This window comes from Pistacia vera, unplaced genomic scaffold, assembly GCF_008641045.1.
Source record: "Pistacia vera cultivar Batoury unplaced genomic scaffold, PisVer_v2 Contig545, whole genome shotgun sequence".
In the NCBI taxonomy this organism is placed as follows: domain Eukaryota; kingdom Viridiplantae; phylum Streptophyta; class Magnoliopsida; order Sapindales; family Anacardiaceae; genus Pistacia; species Pistacia vera.
Window position 1 is genome coordinate 760,225 of NW_022196385.1, and position 23,481 is coordinate 783,705.

General features: G+C 49.6%; 1 pseudogene; it reads right to left on the reverse strand.

The window, feature by feature from the left end:
* Positions 1-9,412, reverse strand: part of LOC116107659 — a 43,797-nt pseudogene extending 34,385 nt beyond the window's left edge.
* Positions 9,413-23,481: the final 14,069 nt, after the last annotated feature.

Genomic DNA, 23,481 nt, shown 5'->3' on the forward strand with positions numbered 1-23,481 from the left:
TCTCGTCCACGAAGGGTGAATCTGCGTAACAATGGGGCCTGCTCTTCTTGGTTAGGACCGGCATTCCTGGAATGCGTCGCATCACTGCTTCCACATCGGCCAATCTCTTGGCTAACACCTGTTCCATAGGAGAAGGGGATGCCACTAGGTCATCCCGTGTGACCGGATCGGCCTTTGCACTTATCTTTGGTACATTCTGTTGGGTCATCCCTCTTGGGGTAAGCTGACGAGTCCCTTTGTGCGTTCCTTGGTAGCATAAGTCTTCGATCATTCCTTCCGGTTGGATGACTCCCAGGGTCACTGTTCTGGTGTTTCGCCCTACATAGATGGTCAGGGGAGTCTTCTGATAGTCATTCGGTTGGTCAGGATGGATGGGCTCAAGTGCTGCTGGTTTTGTTTGGCCGTTCATCCCGCGGGGATGAGCCGGGCCAAATGGAGTATGTGTTGGGATGGTTAGATTGAGCTGGTCTTGTGGATGAGGGCTCTCGGCCACCGGATCGTCTTGGTCTTGATGTTGGGATGAATCGGCTGATTGGTGCTCTTCAGGCATAACTTTATCTCTATGAATTAGGACAGAATTGTCGACCGCAGACAGGTTTAAGGGACGCGGCCTTTTGCCAGAGGCCGAGGGTCGGGGCTTCGGCGTAAGCAGAGGTTGCATGGGCGGAATAGGGGTGCGGAACCGATTGAGGGGTGTTTGGCCAGGAAGGAACTCTAGGTCATAGAATTGACTTACCTTCTCTTTGAGGGATTGGTTTTCTGACCTGACGGACGCGTTTTCTGTTCGGATCGCATTGTTCTCAGCTTCCAATGCCGCCACCTTGTCCAAGTTTTGTTGCATGAGAGCAGTTAAAGCTTCCAGTTTGGCCTCGAGGCCGGGGTTAGCGTTATCGGAGTTGTCAACCATGGAATGTTCCTCCACGTAGCAAGGTTCATCGAGCTGAATGATTGCTAGAGGCCCCACGGTGGGCGCCAAACTATAGACGTAAAAATCTACCTGTACGGAAGGGGGGTCTGATCCCGTGAGGTTAAGGCCACTAGCTATCCGCTGCACCTGCACACGTAGAGAAACACACGCGTGAAGTGAACAGGAAACACCGGGGTGGTGTTTGCCGTAGGCACTCTGACGCTCAAGTCAGCAAGGCTGAGAGAGGCTAATATAGTGAGGGCTAGGGAGTAGAGGTTACCGAAAGTCTAGTCGGGGACTGTGACTACGGCGGTGATGTGGAGCTCTCAAGTCAGAGCTTTCAGTGTGAAGGTGTAATGTCCTCTGTCCCTTGTGAGAGGGCTGACCTCTGTTTATATAGTGGTCGTCTGGTCTCCCAATCCTGGTAGAAGTAGGAGTCCTAGTATGACTCTGATGCAAACCCTAGAAGAATTAGGGCTGTGGTAAGCTGTCTTACCAGTGTCCGGATAAGAAGGTGATTCTGATTAGGAGAGTAACTCCGAGTAGGAAAGTGATCAGGAATAGGAAGGTGACCTTCAATGGGAGATTGATTAGGAGTAGGAAAGTATTCTGAGGGGGTTGTGGGCTCTGGATTCGCCCATGGACCTAGGAAATGGACTGGGATTAGGAGGCTTGTGCCCACGTGGTTTGGGCTGGCTATATCTTGTACCGAATGGGCCTAATCTGGTTGGGTCATATCAGGATTGGGCCTAGCTTCTTCTTCAGCGTCGAGCTCGTTTTCCTATTCGGGCCAAGGACAATTTTTGGCCCTAACAATATAGAAGAGCCTTCGCTGCAATTTTGCGAGTCCTTCATCACATATGTTTCTTACAATGTGAAGGTTGATAGAGTAGATTTATGAGAAGGAAGATTGAGAGGAAGAAGAAGGAATACTACTTCATGGTATTTGAATTTTCTTCTTGCATGAGTTTGGATTTCTGATCTAATAATCTGTATCAGTTTAGAGCTAGCAGCTATAAGTGAAGATTTTCTTTAGTGGTTATGGCAAAAAATCTTCAGAAAATTAAAGGAGTCCAACGAAAACAGCTAGAGAAACTCTCAATATTGTTATTTTACTGTTCTCTAAATATTTATTAGCGAACACATTCTGCCATTCAAATTTAGATAGCCTAGTAAACAGGTTGGCTGTGAAGAACTAGTGTTCTTTAAAATCTGCCAGATATATTTGACTATTAATTAAGTCATTTCGTAAATTTGACTAAATGAGTGGAATTAAATCAAGCTATGCTTCATTGAAAGTGTGGACGAAAGATGGTTGAATATCAATTGAAATAACTTTTAACTTTTTTTACTGCAAATTTTGATATCCTTTAAGAGGGTTAAATTTTATCAAGTTTATAACCGATTCTTTTCTTAAACAAACGTTTGGCATCAATTCTAGTTAGTTTATAAAATTTTTTGTTATGCCTGGGAAATCAAGGACTGACGTGGAAAGTCACGTGATGAAGAGTGACCTGCTCCCGTCAGAGAAATAAGCGCACGTCAGGCCTACCAAATGATATGGAGCTCCCACGTGTCCATTTCCCTGCAATAAATCGTGTGAAATCAGCTTGGAAAGAGGGCAATGAGACGTAAAGCCGGATTATGTCCTGACAATCACACCAACCCATGGATTTAATGATGATTACATGCCTTCAACTTGATATAAAAAGAAGAAGACCCCTTCATTAAGGGGATTCGGCCATTTTGACACTTGAACTCTCTCTCTTTTGTAAGCTTTATATTAACTTTTTCCTAATCATTTGTAAGTCAGTCCACTGTTGTGACCTGACCCACAATATCAATACAAATCAGTGGACGTAGGACTTGCTACCTTAGCATCCGAACCACTTTAAAAGCTTTCATTGCATTTATTTCGTATTCTCTATCCATAATCGCATGTGTTTCTTGACCAATCAATGTTACGCACGTGACGATTAGTTGGTGTAAGAATCAAGCATCAACAGTTTGGCGCTAGAAGGAGGGCCTGATTTAGTGTCTACCCTTCATCAGGAGAATCTTCGACCCACTGGTCCTACAGTAACAAATGGCCTGCCAATCTGAGCCAGAGCAAACTAATCAGTGCGCTGAAGGAGTCCCCTTGACCCTAGGGGATACCCCCTCCAGGGTACTTCTAGTTTCTCAAAATGCTGCGGGGGATATCCCGGCAGCTTCGCAACTCGACCCCGCCATCAAAAGCTACTTGGAGAGGTTCGACAATACCCTTCAGACGGTTAACCAAAGGTTAGACCGTTTGGACCAAGGCATGTCATCTACAACAGCTGGGGTGGTGCAACCGCCAAAGACGCCTGTGGGTCGCGCGAAAGCGAGACAAAGGGTAATAGCCCGTGCCGCGAGCATTGCAGCGCGTAGACGTAAGGGTAAGCAAGTGGCAAAAAGTAAGCCTACGGGCTCCCAAGGACCAGCGAACACAAAGCGTGCCCTGAACAGGGTGCCGGCAAAGCTGAGACTCGACGAAAAAGTGAATCCCGAGCTGTCCCATGCCACGTCGCAGGTGAACCCAACCAAAAGTGCCGGGCGCGACGATTCCTATCACCACCAGCAGAACGATCCCGATCGCTATCATGCAGGTGGTCCCCACACCTCGCGGGGCGGTTCGTACCCCCGCGAGGGTCGTGAAAATGCCCCGCACAATCCATCGCCTTCACACGCCTCTAGCCAGCGTGTGTCGAGTGCGACCGAAAATGCAGGCCGAGGCGAAGAGGAGTCCAACCTCCGGACTTTCCTGAATCGTAATCGCGAAGGCCGGACTCGTACGGGAGAAAGCAATCTCCAATTGGCTCCGTTACCACAAATTGAGGAGCTACAGCGAACTCTAGACAGGTTAAGGGAGCAACAAAACGAACAGGCACAGGTCGCCTCTGCATCCCCTTTCTCTCCCAAAGTGCTAGCTGCTCCACTCCCACCGGGGTTCAGAATGCCCGATATGCGGCCGTTTGATGGGAACAATGACCCGCAGGATCATTTGTACGAGTTCAATGACCTGATGGAGCTCCACCAGGTATCGGATCTTGCAAAATGTCGCTGTTTGGCTGTAACACTGACTTCTCATGCCAAGCGGTGGTTAAGGTAGCTCCCAGCGAGATCGATCAGTTCGTGGCCTCAGATGAGCACGACGTTCCTACGGCATTTCCAAGCAAATCGGAAGTTTTCGATGCCTTTGAGCTACCTCAGCAACATAAGGCAAGAAAGAGACGAATCCCTGCAATCTTACATTGACCGTTTCCACAGGGAACTCAACAAGGTGGCTCACGTTCCAGAAGAGTCCATCCAAACACTTATAATAGCTGGAGTTCACCTGCAAACCGACCTGTGGAAAGAACTGTAAGATGAGGACGATGTTTCCCTTACTAGATTTTACAACCTTGCAGAAAAAAATCTCCGAATAGAGAATTCATTGGCGGCACTCTGCCGTCGTGATCACGGCACTTCCAACAGTATGTCTGGTTAGGGAGAAAATAGGATAGCTGATCGCAAAGGAGACATTGATGATCAGCGAAAAGGGAAGAAACCCTGCTACGAGCACAAAAAGTCCTATGCTCCTGTTCCTCGTCGCGACCGCGACAGAGCTCAATACACTCTACTGAACGTGTCCATATCTGCAATCCTTGACAAATCCGAGGAGGCCAGCCTGCTCGGTGAGCCGGAACCCATGAAAACCCCTGCTACGGCCAGAAACAGCAAAAAATACTGCCGTTACCATCGGGATAACGGGCATCACACTGATGAATGCCGAGCTCTAAAGCAGGCAATCGAACAGCTCATCAAGAAAGGGCACTTCAAGGAGTACATTGATGACTCTCCAAAAGAGAACCAAGGGGAGCAGAAGAAAAAGCGTCATGATCACAGAGGATACAGTAGTGTTAACATAATCTTCGGAGGCTCGCACCTCGCGGGAAACACGCGAGGTGCGCAGGAAAGGTACACTCGCGAAGCATATCACGACCCGATCAGGGTAATGAACACTTCGCAGCGACCTCAAAAGGCTAGAAAGGAGGAACCGATCACCTTATGCGAAAAGGAAGCAGCTCGCTTGCACCATCCTCATGAGGACGCTCTGGTGATCACGCCCCTAATAGGGTGCCATAATGTCTGTAGAATGCTTGTAGACAACGGAAGCGTTGTGAACATCCTGTTCAAGACCGTTTTCGATAGAATGAACCTAGACGAGACCGACCTGAAGCCCGCCTCGATACCCCTTTATGGTTTTACTGGGGACTACCTGATCCCCAGAGGAACGATCTAGCTACCAGTCACGCTTGGCGACTACGACGAGGTGACTAGGATTACCGAATTTTTGGTCGTGGACTGCCTATCGGCCTTTAATGGAATCTTGGGGCGACCTCTATTGAGAAGCTTCAAGGCAGTCACTTCCATATATCACCTCAAAATGAAGTTCCCCACTCCAACGGGGATAGGGGAAGTGAGCGGATCGCAAAGCGCATCGCACGAATGCTACGTAAAAGTAGTGCAAATGGCAGGTAAGGGAAAGTGCATTTCGCGATGTGTGCCTCGCCAGGCCATGGCGATCAGCCGGATCGAACCACAGCCTGGCCCAGCGGAGGATAACATAGATCCGTGAATTTAGGAAGTCCCCCCTAGCGGCCCAGTCGAGGATCTGTTCAAAATTTTGGTTGATCCAAAAGAGCCGAGCCGAGTGTTAAGGATTGGAAGCTGTCTCAACCCTTAGCTCGCTTCCGAACTGATAAACTTCTTAAGGGAAAATATCGACGTGTTTGCCTGGTCGCACGGAGACATGGTCGGGATCAGCCCGGACATTATTTGTCATTCGTTAAACGTTAGCAGTGAAGCCAAACCAGTTCACCAGAAAAGAAGAGCGATGGATCCGGAGCGGTACACCGCACTAAAATCAGAAGTGGAAAACCCTCTCCGAAATGGATCCATTCGTGAGGCTCTCTACCCAACCTGGGTTGCCAACCCAGTCCTGGTAAAGAAGCCAAACGGCAAGTGGCGGACCTGCGTTGACTTCAGCGACCTCAACAAGGCTTGCCCAAAAGACAGCTTCCCTCTGCCGAGAATTGATCAGCTCGTTGATGCCACTCGGGGCACGAGCTATTAAGCTTCATGGATGCATACTTGGGATACAATTAAATCCTGATGTATAGGCCAGACGAGGAACATACGTCCTTCATTACGGACCGGGGGCTGTACTGTTACAAAGTTATGCCTTTCAGCCTCAAGAATGCAGGCGCGACCTATCAGAGGTTGGTTAACCGAATGTTCTCCGACCAGATCGGAAGGACAATGGAGTTCTATGTGGACGACATGCTGGTCAAATCCCAGGCCGCCTCAAAACACGTTGCACATCTCGCTGAGATGTTTGACATACTTTGACTCTACAAAATGAAGCTGAACCCTCTCAAGTGTTCGTTCGGAGTGTCGTCAGGAAAGTTCCTGGGGTATATGGTCAATCAGCGAGGCATAGAAATAAACCCCGAAAAGATCCAAGCTTTGCTCGATATGGAGAGCCCGACCAGCAAGAAGTAGGTCATGAGTCTAAATGGGCAAATAACGGCACTTAGTCACTTCATATCAAGGCTAACAAACTGCTGCTTGCCATTTTTCAATGTCCTGAAGGCCAATAAGGAATTCGAATGGACTCCCGAATGCGAACAGGCGTTCCAAAGTATAAAAGAATACCTCGGGAAGCCACCTCTCCTCCCTAAGCCTCTTCCATAGGAAATCCTGCTCATCTACCTGTCCGTATCTCAGTTCACTGTTAGTGCAGCTCTAGTACGGAAAGAGGAAAAGGCGCAGTGGCCAGTGTATTATGTGAGCAAGCGCCTGTCAGATGCCGAGATGCGGTATCCGGAAATGGAATGATTAGCCTATGCCCGGCTGATCGCGTCCAGAAAGCTGCGCCCTTACTTCCACGCCCATACGATCCACGTAATGACTAATTACCCCCTCAGGCAGGTCCTCCAGAAACCAGAAGCCTCAGGTAAACTGCTTAAATGGGCCATGGAATTAAGCCTGTGCGACCTGAAGTACAAGCCCAGGTCGACCATTAAAGGGCAGGCTGTTGCAGACTTCATCTCAGAATTTTCCTATCTTCCAAGCGAGCAACAGCCTAGCGAAGTCATGCAGGAAAGAATTCAGAACCTGTCGACCTGGAACCTCTACGTCGACGGGTCATCGAATAGGAAAAGAGCCGGTGCGGGTCTTCTCCTTGTAAGCTCCGAGGGGGCTCGAATTCATGGTATTCTCCTGTTCGGGTTTCAGGCGACCAACAATGAGGCTGAGTATGAAGCCCTGCTCGCTGGGTTGCGACTTGCCAAAGAAATGGGTGCAACCGCGATCAGCATTTACAGCGACTCTATGCTGGTCGTCAACCAAAATTTAGGGGAATACCAAGCCAAGGAAGAGAACATGGTCCGCTACCTGAAAGAAGCTAAGACCGCTCTCGGGTCTTTCAAACACTTTGAGATCACATAGATCCCCCGAGATAGCAATTTTATAGCGGACGCCCTAGCAAAGATAGCCTTGTCATTGGATTCAGAGGCTCCAGAAAACATTCCTGTTCTTTTCGTCGATGCTCCAACTATCAGCTTGACCGAACAGGCTGTAAACATGGCTCAACCGGATTCCTGGATGACTCCCATTGTCCAGTACCTCAAGGATGGGACCTTGTCAAGCGACAAGGTCGAGGCAAGGGTCCTGCAAGGAAGATCTGCTCGTTACACACTCATCGGGGACCAGTTGTATAGAAGAGGATTCAGTGCCCCTCTCCTCCGATGTGTGACCAGTGAAGAAGCAGACTATGTCATGAGAGAAATCCACGAAGGAATCTATGGTAACCACACAGCTGCTCGATCTCTTGCAAACAAGGTTGTTCGTCAGGGATATTATTGGCCCCGGATCCAAGAAGATGCGCACAATTTTGTCAAGAAATGTGACAAGTGCCAGCAGTTCGCAAACATTCTGCGAGCCCCCTCGCACGAGCTGATAACGATGTCTAGCCCCTGGCCATTTTCCATGTAGGGTATTGACCTTATCGGCCCCATGCCAGTTGGAAAGGGAGGGGTCAAGTATGCCGTGGTTGCGGTAGATTATTTCACAAAATGGGTTGAAGTTGAACTGCTAGCCGTAATCACGACCAGAAAGCTAAAAGACTTCGTTTTCAAGAACATAGTGTGCCGCTACGAAATTCCTCACACCCTCATCTCGGATAATGGAAAGCAATTCGATAACAAGGAGTTCAAGCAGTTCTGCGACGAGCTGGGCATCCATAAAAAATTCGCCTCAGTCGCCAGACCGTAAGCGAATGGCCAAGTTGAAGCTGTCAACAAGACCATCAAGCACACTTTAAAGGACAAACTTGGGGCAGCCAAAGGAAATTGGGCTGACGATCTCCCTGAAGTATTATGGGCGTACAAGACAACTCCAAGAACCTCCACCTCAGAAACCGCTTTTTTGCTAGCCTATGGCTGCGAAGCGATGATTCCTGTAGAGGTGGGAACTGGCTCTCTTCGGAGGGACTTGTACAATGAGGTCGAAAACGAAGCACTTATGAGGGTAAGTTTGGATCTCATTGAAGAGCACCGCAGCAAGGCTTCGCTAAGGATAGCAGCCTACCAGCAGCGTGCAAAGAGGTTCTTCGACTCAAAGGTCAAGCGAAGAGACTTCCAGGTCAGAGACCTTGTGCTAAAGGAAGTTCTCCTTGGGACCAGAGAGCCAAGTGCGGGGGTACTAGGACCTAACCGGGTAGGACCGTACCGGGTCAACAAGGTGATCAGACCGGGGACTTACCATCTCAAAAGATTGAACGGTTCCAAAGTACCCTGAGCTTGGAATGCCGAGCACCTCTGGCCATATTATCAGACCAGAACCCTCTGCCTGGTCGGATGCTCGGGTGGCCGCTACTGCCTGATCGTCTTCTTCCGCCAAGATCTACAAGGCCTCTTGCCACCCCTCTGGGAGGTCGGAAATATCCATATCTGGGTTCTTTGGTCGCAGGCTGTAAATGGACCCGATTGCCCAGTCGGCGGCCTTGTCCTCGATTTCCTCTGACTGGATCCGCATTTCTTCAGTCAGTGAGGCAATTTTTTCCCGACTCTCCTGGAGTTCTACCTCGAGAGCTAGCCTTTCCTTTTCGGAAGCCTCCCTTTCTTGTTCAGCTCGCTGGGCCCATATAAAGGTCGTCCGGAGCTCCTGATCCTTCTCTTCGACCTCCTTAGAAAGCCTAGCAGTTGTCCTCTGAAGCTCCTTCACTTCTTCCGTGCGTCGTTCAAGCTCTGCCTTTTGGAAGTCTACTGCCCTCAAAGCGGCATCCTTTTGGTCCAGGTACCTGCCCGCCGCTTCGAATGCTTGCACTCTTTCCGCTTCGACGGACTCCAGGCTCTGTTTGAGCTTCGTGACCTCCTCCCTTAGGTCGCTTGCCCCCTTCGCGGCCCCCAACCGAGTCTTCTCCATAGACATCCTCATTGCAAGTAACGCCTGCGAGCAAGAAGCGAGTTTAGAATGAAAACGGCGGACAATCCCTAAAGAGCAGTTCGTGTACCTTGCTTAGATGCTGGAACGATGTGGTCATCAGGTCATCGCCCGTATCAGCAAACTTGTCATATGGCTCCGATAGCCCACACTCAAGCAGACCATAGACTATCGGCTGCAGGTATTCGGGCAGACTCCCCAATGAGTCCAGCACTGGTGCGTTCTTCGCCTTGTCGGCAGCGATCGCCTCGCTCATGGGTTCCTTGCCCGACCTCCTTGAGTCTTGTCGTGACCTCAAAGGTTCTTCCTCATATTCGGTCTCTGACTAGTCGACCTGAATCTGCTTCCTCTTCTTTGACCTCTGGGTCGGAGCCTTCCGCCTTGGGCGAGCAGGTGGTGCCTGAGCGACCTATTCTATCCTGGTCGCTTCTTGCACAGGATGGGGCTGGGAAGGCGCAGCTGTTCGCACTGGTTGTGCCGGAATGGGATGAGCAACTTCGGCCGCTCTCTCTCTCCTCGATCGAGGGAAGACGAACTGTGCTCGGTGAGGCTGCTCGGACTCTTTCGGAGGCATAGTTGCTGCATGCAAGTACATTAGTAAACAAAATTATCCTGCGACCAGAAGGAAATCAGTGTAATTTACCTTCTAGGGGCTCTAAAGACGTGTTGTTACTGATAAAACATTACTTCCGCAAGTTCACGGTTGTCACGAGCTTCCTCGCGTCCCGACTTTCCTCGGGAAGGACTCTAAAAGACACGAGCCTATCTGGGTCGTCAAGCAAGTCTTGGCTGGTCGTTCTATTAACTGCAAAAGAAGAAAGAAGGTCGTTATTATAAAACATGCGAATAGACAATGAACCTAGCAAAGAAGAACCTACTTGGTTTCCGAAAGTGGCAGTAGCTGTTATAGCAGAAAAAGAATAATTTTGTCTCGTAGGCCCCCGCGTTGCTGGGTTAGCTATATATCCCATCGGCGATGGTAGGTCGCCGGGACAAGTAATACGAATCCTTGTCCCAACTCTTTTTAAGATAGTAGGCGATGCCGAGTTCCACAGCCGTTGGCTCGCCCAAGCCATTCTCGCAGCACGCGATGTACATCGCGACGGCGATGACATACGCGTTTGGCGTTAGCTGCATCGGTGCGATCCCGAAGTGATCCAGGACCGACCTGATGAAAGGATGGAAGGGAATTATCCCTCCACCCTTGAAGATATCTTCGGAGATCGCAGCAAGGCCATCTGAAGGATGCCGTGACGACCGGGTGTTGTCAAGGAACACCTCTGCGCGGACGTCGTACTGCTTTTTTATCCTATTCAACTCTTCTTGGGTGAGAACCGAGAAGACATCAAGGGATGCGTCCTCGGGAACGTCCCGCGAGGATGAGTTGGCCGCGTCCTCGGGTTTGGACGTTGACGGTTCCATTCCAGAGTGTGCAACACCGACAGACATGTCATTTTAACCATCGCATGTCCCGCACAGCGGCATGGGATAAATCCCTTAAACCCTAACAGTAACTCGAGCCGCCATCCACGGCTCGAATCAGACGATGGCGACGCGTCTCTGGTGAAGCACCGGGAGACCCAATGCCATTACCCACCAACCAAACAAAAAGGAAGAAGAAAAAGGATCTTACCTTCTGGGACACGCGACCAAGGCCGAATCTTGTTTCAGATATTTGAGAGGCGCCAATCGGAAAAGAGGAACTTTCGGTTTGCAAAGGTTTGTCTCTCGGGGCAAAAGGGATCTTGGTGGCATCATCTGAAAAATATGCGCTTTTATATAGACTGCGAATCGACAGTTACCCCTGCTCGAAACCAAAACGACAGCCTTCTCTCTCTCCCCACATTAAATGCGCCCCACGTCGCATTAAATGCCGTGATGAGGGTCGTCGTTTCAAATGCGTCGTACAATTAATGCTGTCAAAACGACGCCGGGTCAGCACGCAACGCATTTAATGTGCCTGCCAGACGCTTTAACACGTGCAGAGCGCCTGAGCGCAGAATCAGATTCATTGAATCTCCAACCCTAAGGCACGGAAAGGAGCGTCCGATGAATCCAGGTCGCTAGGATGAAGATTGTCAGGTCGTTTAGGCAAAGAATTGTGCGAGGTCGTGTTCGCCAAAGGCCTTGTCCCGAGCTTCTCCCATTCAGGTCGAAGTGACCAGGACCTCCAATCGCGGCATGACTTAGTTTCCAAGGTTCGATCCTCAAACCTTAAAAACTAGGGGACTTTTGTTATGCCTGGGAAATCAAGGGCTGACGTGGAAAGTCACGTGATGAAGAGTGACCTGCTCCCGTCAGAGAAATAAGTGCACGTCAAGCCTGCCAAACGATATGGAGCTCCCACGCGTCCATTTCCCTGCAATAAATCGTGTGAAATCAGCTTGGAAAGAGGGCAATGGGACGTAAAGTCGGATTATGTCCTGACAATCACACCAACCCATGGATTTAATGATGATTACACGCCTTCAGCTTGATATAAAAAGAAGAAGACCCCTTCATTAAGGGGATGATTATGTACGACGTAAAAATCTACGGTACGGAAGGGGGTCTGATCCCGTGAGATTAAGGCCACTAGCGATCCACGCACCTGCACACGTAGAGAAACACACGCTTGAAGTGAACGGGAAACACCGGTGGTGTTTTGCCGTAGGCACTCCGACGCTCAAGTCAGCAAGGCTGAGAGAGGCTAATTAGTGAGGGCTAGGGAGTAGAGGTTACCGAAGTCTAGTCGGGACTGTGACTACGGCGGTGATGTGACTCTCAAGTCAGAGCTTTCAGTGTGAAGGTGTAATGTCCTCTGTCCCTTGTGAGAGGGCTGACCTCTGTTTATTAGTGGTCATTTGGTCTCCCCAATCCTGGTAGAAGTAGGTCCTAGTATGACTCTGAGGCAAACCCAGAAGAATTAGGGCTGTGGTAAGCTGTCTTACCAGTGTCCGGATAGGAAGATGATTCTGATTAGGAGAGTAACTCCGAGTAGGAAAGTGATCAGGATAGGAAGGTGACCTTCATGAGAGATTGATCAGGAGTAGGAAAGTTTCTAAGGGGTTGTGGGCTCTAGATTCGCCCATGGGCCTAGGAATGGACTGGATTAGGAGGCTCGTGCCCACGTGGTTTGGGCTGGCTATATCTTGTACCGAATGGGCCTAATCTGGTTGGTCATATCAGGATTGGCCTGGCTTCTTCTTCGTGTCGAGCTCGTTTCCTATTGGGCCAAGGACAATTTTTGGCCCTAACAGTTTGCCCCCCACTCTCTGAGTTAAGAGTTTCTTAAGTCAGAGAGTAGGAAGCGATCGATGGGCACTCGGTCTCGCTTCTTGGACTCGATTGGCGGCGTAGCTGACCAGTTTGATGTAGGTGATTCGTATTAAGGTCGCTCAGTATCGAAGCTGATCCGAAATGTGCATCACCACCCAAGAGGGTGGTCTCGATCGTGTGAAGGGTCGAAGGGACTGAGATACGAGACTTCTGGGCTCACATGCTCGTTCGGTGTGTCCTGCCGACTAGAGAAGTGAACTAAATCCCATGACAGGGTATCCGCTCGGTATGTCGGTCGAATGAGTTGGAGACGATGTTAAATTAAAGGTTCATTCGGTTGGGGTACTCGAGTGATCGAGTGGGATAGAATCGGCTGGGCCGGCTTGTTGGACGTAAGACTTGCGCTTGTGACTCCACGGCGCTTTTTACTAGATGCCAAAGGGCCAAGCAAAATGCGCAAACATTTGACCCTGGCTGACCACTCGTCCGCTATGGAAGACTGAATGGACGAGGCCCCTTGGCTTGATCACCTCGAGGGTGAACAAGTGCAAGACTGCTCCAAGCCAATCGCCCAGATTTGGAGAATCTCCTGAACGTGAGCATGGAGTGTAAGCTTCGTTGCGGGAGCTGCCACTGTGCAGTGTGCTGGCTCGGTTGGGTAGAAGGCGATTGAATCTTTTAGACAGGTTAAGTCTATGTGTTGATCGGTGGCGGGGGGCGGGGTGAGTGTGTAGTCAAAGTTTGAAAGACCGGTCGTCAGTCGGTCGGTGGCATAGGAGAGTGGTGATCCAATACTTGGTTCCTGGGGAGGATGGAGTTGAGTCGTCGGTCGGGTGGAGTGGTGATCCAATCCTTCTTTCTGGGGAGTTAGGATGGTGGAGTTGAGTCGTCGGTCGGTCGGGTGGAGTGGAGATCCAAAACTGGTTTATGGGAAGATGGTGGAGTTGACTCTGTCGGTCGGGTAGAGTGAACATCAATACTTGTTCTTGGGTGATGGTGGAGTTGAGTCGGTCGGTCGTCGGTCGGTAAAGTGGACATCTAATACATGTTCTTGGAGGATGAGTTGAGTCGGTCGGTCGGTCGGTCCGTAGAGTGGACATCCATACTGGTTCTTGGGGAGGATGGTGGAGTTGAGTCGTTGTGGGTAGAGTGAACATCCAATACTTGGTTCTTGAGTGATGTGGAGTTGAGTCGTCGTCGTGGTCGGGTAAAGTGGACATCTAATACATGGTTCTTGGGGAGGATGGAGTTGAGTCGGTCAGTCGGTCCGGTAGAATGGACATCCAATACATGGTTCTTGGGGAGGATGGAAGAGTTAAGTCGGTCGGTCGGTAGAGTGAACATCCAATACTTGGTTCTTGAGTGATGGTGGAGTTGAGTGGTCGTCGGTCGTCGGTAGAGTGGACATCTAATACATGGTTCTTGGGGAGGATGGAGTTGAGTCGGTCGGTCGGTCTGTAGAGTGGACATCCAATACATGTTTTGTGGGGATGGGTGGAGTGGAGTCAGTCCGTCGGATAGAGTGGAGGTCCATACTTGGTTCGGGGGAGTGAGGATGGTGAATTGAGTCGGTCGGGGTCGTAGAGGTGAACATCAATACTTGGTTCTTGGGGAGTTGAGTCGGTCGGTCGGTCGGGTAGAGTGACACTAATACTAGTTCTTAGGGAGGATAGAGTTGAGTCGGTCAGTCGTCCTAGAGTGGACATCCAATACATGGTTCTTGGGGAAGATGGAGAGGAGTCAGTCCATCGGGTAGAGTGGAGGTCCAATACATGGTTCTTGAGGATGGAGTTGAGTCGGTCGGTCGTCGGGTAGAGTGGACTCCAATACTGGTTCTTGGGGAGTGAGGATGGAGTGGAGTCAGTCCGTCGGTAGAGTGGAGGTCAAATCTTGTTCATGGGAGTGATGGTAGAGTTGAGTCGGTCATCGGGTCGGTCGTCAGGTTGAGTGGAGATCCGTAATTTAGCAGGGTCATCCGAAAGTGTAAATCCGTGGATCAAGCAGGGTCAATCCAAAGGTGTAATTCGTGGATCGGTCAGGGCCGATCCAAAGGTGTAGATCCATGGATTGAGCAGGGTGAATCCAAAGGTGTAAATCCATGGATCGAGTAGGGTCGATCCGAAGGTATAAATCTATGGATCGAGCAAGTCGATCCAGAGGTGTATATACGTTGATCCGGCCGGGCCGATCTGAAGGTGTCATCGTGAATCGAGCAGGGTCGATTCGAAGGTGTCTACGTACATTGATCGGGCTAGGCCGATTTGAAGTGTTCATACGTTGATCGGGCAAGGCCAATTTGAAGGTGTCCGTACTTTGATCGGGCAGGGCCGATTTGAAGGTGTCTGTACGTTTATCGGGCAAGGCCGATTTGAAGGTGTCCGTACGTTTATCGGGCAAGACCGATTTGAGTGTCTACGTTCATCGGGCAGAGCTGATTTGAAGGTGTCCGTACGTTCATCGGGCAGGGCCTATCTGAAGGTGTCGTACGTTCATCGCAGGCCATTTGAAGGTGTCCGTACGTTCTACGGGCAACGCTGATTTGAAGGTGTCCGTACGTTTATCGGCAAGGCCGATTTGAAGGTGTTCGTACATTCATCGGGCAGGGCCGATTTGAAGGTGTCCTACGTTTATCGGGCAAGGCCGATTTGAAAGTGTCCATACGGTTATCGAGCAAGGCCGATTTGAAGGTGTCCGTACGTTCATCGGGCAGGGTCGATTTGAAGGTGTCCGTACGTTTATCGGGCAAGGCCGATTTGAAGGTGTCCGTACGTTTATCGGGCAAGGCCGATTTGAAGGTGTCAGTAGTTCATCGGGCAAGTCGATTTGAAGGTGTAAGTAATTCTCGACCGGGTAGATTTGGAGACGAAAACTTCTGAATAGCACTTCATTAAATATTTGGCCATGAGGCCGACTGCTAAGAGGAGGTGGTAGACCCCTCATCCTTTTTAAAATGGAAAAATGAAAAACGAAAAAAAGACAAGTTCACCTAGAAGTAGTAGCGTTTGAGGTGAACGACATTCCAACTGTTGTTGATGTCTTTCTCATCGGGGGTCTGGAGTTTGTAGGCGCCCTTCCCTGCTTCTTGGTGACCTTGTAGGGCCTACAATCGATCTGAGCTCTGGCCTCCTGTCATTCTGCATTCAATCATACCTGGCGTGAAGCCTGATTCATCTCTCTTCCTCCCACCTTATTTAAATCGTGCTCTAGCCAAGGCTCTTCCATCGTGGTGCAACCTAGCTTTGTTAGTTCTTTGTATAATTCACCATCCGGAGGAGACCTTTTTTTGAAGGCGTCTACGGCTGTCTCAGGGTTACAGGCAGGGATGGAAATCTTCTCTTTGTTGAATTTGCTGATATATTCTCTCAATGGCTCACCCCTTCTCTGGTATACCCTGTACATGTGGTTGACAGCTTCTCGAGTTTCTTGCTGCTGGCGAACTGCTCCACAAACGTGTCTGTGAGTTGAGCGAACGAATCAAGGGATCCATTCGGGAGTTTCGTGTACCATTGCATGCTGGGCCGGATAAGCTTGAACCGAAACTTTGGCACTGTAGCTTCCCTAAGCTAGCGGTATCGGACGGTGAACATCCGTTGTTTGTACGAGCTATGTGATCGTCCGGATTGGTTGTGCCGTCGTACATTTTCATGTTGGGGATAGTGAACTTCTGTGGCGGGTCGGCCAGGCGATCTCGTCCACGAAGGGTGAATCTGCGTAACAATGGGGCCTGCTCTTCTTGTTAGGACCGGCATTCCTGGAATGCGTCGCATCACGTCTTCCACATCGGCCAATCTCTTGGCTAACACCTGTTCCTAGGAGAAGGGGATGCCACTAGGTCATCCCGTGTGACCGGATCGGCCTTTGCACTTATCTTTGGTACATTCTATTGGGTCATCCCTCTTGGGGTAGGCTGACGAGTCCCTTTGTGCGTTCCTTGGTAGCATAAGTCTTCGATCATTCCTTCCGGTTGGATGACTCCCAGGTCACTGTTCTGGTGTTTCGCCCTACATAGATGGTCAGGGGAGCTCTTGATAGTCATTCGGTTGGTCAGTGGATGGGCTCAAGTGCTGCTGGTTTGTTTGGCCGTTCATCCCGCGGGGATGACCGGGCCGAATGGAGTATGTGTTGGGATGGTTAATTGAGCTGGTCTTGTGGATGAGGGCTCTCGGCCACCGGATCGTCTTGGTCTTGATGTTGGGATGAATCGCTGATTGGTGCTCTTCAGGCATAACTTTATCTCTATGATTAGGACAGAATTGTCGACCGCAGACAGGTTTAAGGGACGCGCCTTTTGCCAGAGGCCGAGGGTCGGGGCTTCGCGTAAGCAGAGGTTGCATGGGCGGAATATGGGTACGGACCGATTGAGGGGTGTTTGGCCAGGAAGGAACTCTAGGTCATAGAATTGACTTACCTTCTCTTTGAGGGATTGGTTTTCTGACCTGACGACGCGTTTTCTGTTCGGATCGCATGTTCTCAGCTTCCAATGCCCCACCTTGTCCAAGTTTTGTTGCATGAGAGCAGTTAAACTTCCAGTTGGCCTCGAGGCCGGGGTTAGCGTTATCGAGTTGTCAACCATGGAATGTTCCTCCACGTAGCAAGGTTCATCGAGCTGAATGATTGCTAGAGGCCCCACGTGGGCGCCAAACTATAGACGTAAAAATCTACCTGTACAAGGGGGGTCTGATCCCGTGAGGTTAGCCACTAGCTATCCGCTGCACCTGCACACGTAGAGAAACACACGCGTGAAGTGAACAGGAACACCCGGGTGGTGTTTGCCGTAGGCACTCTGACGCTCAAGTCAGCAAGCTGAGAGAGTAATATAGTGAGGGCTAGAGTAAGGTTACCGAAAGTCTAGTCGGACTGTGACTACGGCGGTGATGTGAGCTCTCAAGTCAGAGCTTTCAGTGTGAAGGTGTAATGTCCTCGTCCCTTGTGAGAGGGCTGACCTCTGTTTATATAGTGGTCGTCTGGTCTCCCAATCCTGGTAGAATAGGAGTCCTAGTATACTCTGATGCAAACCCTAGAAGAATTAGGCTGTGGTAAGCTGTCTTACCAGTGTCCGGATAAGGTGATTCTGATTAGGAGAGTAACTCCGAGTAGAAAGTTGATCAGGAATAGGAAGGTGACCTTCAATGGGAGATGATTAGGAGTAGGAAAGTATTCTGAGGGGGTTGTGGGCTCTGGATTCGCCCATGGACCTAGGAAATGGACTGGGATTAGGAGGCTTGTGCCCCGTGGTTTGGGCTGGCTATATCTTGTACCGAATGGGCCTAATCTGGTTGGGTCAATCAGGATTGGGCCTAGCTCTTCTCAGCGTCGAGCTCGTTTTCCTATTCGGGCCAAGACAATTTTTGGCCCTAACAATATAGAAGAGCCTTCGCTGCATTTTGCGAGTCCTTCATCACATATGTTTCTTACAATGTGAAGGTTGATAGAGTATATTATGAGAAGGAAGATTGAGAGGAAGAAGAAGGATACTACTTCATGGTATTTGAATTTTCTTCTTGCATGATTTTGGTTTTCTGATCTAATAATCTGTATCAGTTTAGAGCTACAGCTATAAGTGAAGATTTTCTTTAGTGGTTATGGCAAAAAATCTTCAGAAAATAAAGAGTCCAACGAAAACGCTAGAGAAACTCTCAATATTGTTATTTACTGTTCTCTAAATATTTATTAGCGAACACATTCTGCCATTCAAATTTGATAGCCTAGTAACAGGTTGGCTGTGAAGAACTAGTGTTCTTTAAATCTGCCAGATATATTTGACTATTAATTAAGTCATTTCGTAAATTTGACTAAATGTGGAATTAAATCAAGCTATGCTTCATTGAAAGTGTGGACGAAAGATGGTTGATATCAATTGAAATAACTTTAACTTTTTTTACTGCAAATTTTGATATCCTTTAAGAGGTTAATTTTTCAAGTTTATAACCGATTCTTTTCTTAACAAACGTTTGGCATCAATTCTAGTTAGTTTATAAAATTTTTTGTTATGCCTGGAAATCAAGGACTGACGTGGAAAGTCACTGATGAAGAGTGACCTGCTCCCGTCAGAGAATAAGCGCACGTCAGGCCTACCAAATGATATGGAGCTCCCCCGTGTCCATTTCCCTGCAATAAATCGTGTGAAATCGCTTGGAAAGAGGGCAATGAGACGTAAAGCCGGATTATGTCCTGACAATCACACCAACCCATGGATTTAATGATGATTACATGCCTTCACTTGATATAAAAGAAGAAAGACCCCTTCATAGGGGATTCGGCCATTTTGACACTTGAACTCTCTCTCTTTTGTAAGCTTTATATTAACTTTTTCCTAATCATTTGTAAGTCAGTCCTGTTGTGACCTGACCCACAATATCAATACAAATCAGTGGACGTAGGACTTGCTACCTTAGCATCCGAACCACTTTAAAGCTTTCATTGCATTTATTTCGATATCTCTATCCATAATCGCAGGTGTTTCTTGACCAATCATGTTACGCACGTGACGATTAGTTGGTGTAGAATCAAGCATCAACAGTTTGCGCTAGAAGGAGGGCCTGATTTAGTGTCTACCCTTCTCAGGAGAATCTTCGACCCACTGGTCCTACAGTAACAAATGGCCTGCCAACTGAGCCAGAGCAAACTAATCATTGCGCTGAAGGAGTCCCCTTGACCCTAGGGATACCCCCTCCAGGGTACTTCAGTTTCTCAAAATGCTGCGGGGGATATCCCCAGCTTCGCAACTCGACCCCGCCATCAAAAGCTACTTGGAGAGGTTCGACAATACCCTTCAGACGGTTAACCAAGGTTAGACCGTTTGGACCAAGGCAGTCATCTCCAACAGCTGGGGTGGTGCAACCGCCAAAGACGCCTGTGGGTCGCGCGAAAGCGAGACAAAGGGTAATAGCCCGTGCCCGAGCATTGCAGCGCGTAGACGTAAGGGTAAGCAAGTGGCAAAAAGTAAGCCTACGGGCTCCCAAGGACCAGCGAACACCAAAGCGTGCCCTGAACAGGGTGCCGGCAAAGCTGAGACTCGACGAAAAAGTGAATCCCGAGCTGTCCCATGCCACGTCGCAGGTGAACCCAACCAAAAGTGCCGGGCGCGACGATTCCTATCACCACCAGCAGAACGATCCCGATCGCTATCATGCAGGTGGTCCCCACACCTCGCGGCGGTTCGACCCCCGGAGGGTCGTGAAAATGCCCCGCACAATCCATCGCCTTCACACGCCTCTAGCCAGCGTGTGTCGAGTGCGACCGAAAATGCAGGCCGAGGCGAAGAGGATTCCAACCTCCGGACTTTCCTGAATCGTAATCGCGAAGGCCGGACTCGTACGGGGAAGCAATCTCCATTGGCTCCGTTACCACAAATTGAGGAGCTACAGCGAACTCTAGACAGGTTAAGGAGCAACAAACGAACAGGCACAGGTCGCCTCTGCATCCCCTTTCTCTCCCAAAGTGCTAGCTGCTCCACTCCACCCGGGTTCAGAATGCCCGATATGCGGCCGTTTGATGGGAACAATGACCCGCAGGATCATTTTTACGAGTTCAATGACCTGATGGAGCTCCACCAGGTATCGGATCTTGCAAATGTCGCTGTTTGCTGTAACACTGACTTCTCATGCCAAGCGGTGGTTAAGGTAGCTCCCAGCGAGATCGATCATTTCGTGGCCTCAGATGAGCACGACGTTCCTACGGCATTTCAACAAATCGGAAGTTTTCGTATCCTTTGAGCTACCTCAGCAACATAAGGCAAGAAAGAGACAATCCCTGCAATCTTACATTGACCGTTTCCACAGGGAACTCAACAAGGTGGCTCACGTTCCAGAAGAGTCCATCCAAACACTTATAATAGCTGGAGTTCACCTGCAACCCGACCTGGAAAGAACTGTAAGATGAAGAGTTTTCCCTTACTAGATTTTACAACCTTGCAGAAAAATCTCCGAATAGAGAATTCATTGGCGGCACTCTGCCGTCGTGATCACGGCACTTCCACATATGTCTGGTTAGGGAGAAAATAGGATAGCTGATCGCAAAGGAGACATTGATGATCAGCGAAAAGGGAAGAAACCCTGCTACGAGCACAAAAGTCCTATCCTCCTGTTCCTCGTCGCGACCGCGACAGAGCTCAATACACTCTACTGAACGTGTCCTATCTGCATCCTTGACAAATCAGAGGCCACCTGCTGTTGAGCCGGAACCCATGAAAACCCCTGCTACGGCCAGAAACAGCAAAATACTGCCGTTACCATCGGGATAACGGGCATCACACTGATGAATGCCGAGCTCTAAAGCAGCATCGAACAGCTCATCAAGAAAGGCACTTCAATAGCATTGATGACTCTCCAAAAGAGAACCAGGGGAGCAAAGAAAAAGCGTCATGATCACAGAGGATACAGTAGTGTTAACATAATCTTCGGAGGCTCGCACCTCGCGGGAAACACGCGAGGTGCGCAGGAAGGTACACTCGCGAGCATATCACGACCCGATCAGGGTATGAACTTCGCAGCGACCTCAAAAGGCTAGAAAGGAGGACCGATCACCTTATGCGAAAAGGAAGCAGCTCGCTTGCACCATCCCATAGGACGCTCTGGTGATCACGCCCCTATAGGGTGCCATAATGTCTGTAAATGCTTGTAGACAACGGAAGCGTTGTGAACATCCTGTTCAAGACCGTTTTCGATAGAATGAACCTAGACGAACCGCCTGAAGCCCGCCTCGATACCCCTTTATGGTTTTACTGGGGACTACCTGATCCCCAGAGGAACATCTAGCTACCAGTCACGCTTGGCGACTACGACGAGGTGACTAGGATTACCGAATTTTTGGTCGTGACTGCCTATCGGCCTTTAATGGAATCTTGGGGCGACCTCTATGAGACCTTCAAGGCAGTCACTTCCATATATCACCTCAAAATGAAGTTCCCCACTCCAACGGGATAGGGGAAGTGAGCGGATCGCAAAGCGCATCGCACGAATGCTACGTAAAAGTAGTGCAAATGGCAGGTAAGGGAAAGTGCATTTCGCGATGTGTGCCTCGCCAGGCCATGGCGATCAGCCGGATCGAACCACAGCCTGGCCCGCGGAGGATAACATAATCCGTGAATTTAGGAAGTCCCCCCTAGCGCCAGTCGGGATCTGTTCAAAATGGTTATCCAAAAGAGCCGAGCCGAGTGTTAAGGATTGGAAGCTGTCTCACCCTAGCTCGCTTCCGAACTGATAAACTTCTTAAGGGAAAATATCGCGTGTTTGCCTGGTCGCACGGAGACATGGTCGGATCAGCCCGGACATTATTTGTCATTCGTTAAACGTTAGCAGTGAGCCAAACCAGTTCACCAGAAAAGAAGGCGATGGATCCGGAGCGGTACACCGCACTAAATCAGAAGTGGAAAACCCTCTCCGAATGGATCCATTCGTGAGGCTCTCTACCAACCTGGGTTGCCAACCCAGTCCTGGTAAAGAAGCCAAACGGCAAGTGGCGGACCTGCGTTGACTTCAGCGACCTCAACAAGGCTTGCCCAAGACAGCTTCCCTCTGCCGAGAATTGATCAGCTCGTTGATGCCACTCGGGGCACGAGCTATTAAGCTTCATGGATGCATACTTGGGATACAATTAAATCCTGATGTATAGGCCAGACGAGGAACATACTCCTTCATTACGGACCGGGGGCTGTACTGTTACAAGTTATGCCTTTCAGCCTCAAGAATGCGGCGCGACCTATCAGAGGTTGTTTAACCAATGTTCTCCGACCAGATCGGAAGACAATGGATTTCTATGTGGACGACATGCTGGTCAAATCCCAGCCCGCCTCAAAACACGTTGCACATCTCGCTGAGATGTTTGACATACTTTGACTCTACAAAATGAAGCTGAACCCTCTCAGTGTTCGTTCGGAGTGTCGTCAGGAAAGTTCCTGGGGTAATGGTCAATCAGAGGCATAGAAATAAACCCCGAAAAGATCCAAGCTTTGCTCGATATGGAGAGCCCGACCAGCAAGAAGTAGGTCATGAGTCTAAATGGGCAAATAACGGCACTTAGTCACTTCAATCAAGGCTAACAACTGCTGCTTGCCATTTTTCAATGTCCTGAAGGCCTAAGGAATTCGAATGGACTCCCGAATGCGAACAGGCGTTCCAAAGTATAAAAGAATACCTCGGGAAGCCACCTCTCCTCCCTAAGCCTCTTCCATAGGAAATCCTGCTCATCTACCTGTCCGTATCTCATTCACTGTTAGTGCAGCTCTTACGGAAAGGAAGGCGCAGTGGCCAGTGTATTATGTGTCAAGCGCCTGTCAATGCCGAGATGCGTATCCGGAAATGGAATGATTAGCCTATGCCCGGCTGATCGCGTCCAAAAAGCTGCGCCCTTACTTCCACGCCCATACTCCACGTAATGACTAATTACCCCCTCAGGCAGGTCCTCCGAAACCAGAAGCCTCAGGTAAACTGCTTAATGGGCCATGGAATTAAGCCTGTGCGCTGAAGTACAAGCCCAGGTCGACCATTAAAGGGCAGGCTGTTGCAGACTTCATCTCAGAATTTTCCTTCTTCCAAGCGAGCAACAGCCTAGCGAAGTCATGCAGAAGAATTCAGAACCTGTCGACCTGGAACCTCTACGTCGACGGGTCATCGAATAGGAAAAGAGCCGTGCGGGTCTTCTCCTTGTAAGCTCCAGGGGCTCGAATTCATGTATTCTCCTTGTCGGGTTTCAGGCGACCAACAATGAGGCTGAGTATGAAGCCCGCTCGCTGGGTTGCGACTTGCCAAGAAATGGGTGCACCCGCGATCAGCATTTACAGCGACTCTATGCTGGTCGTCAACCAA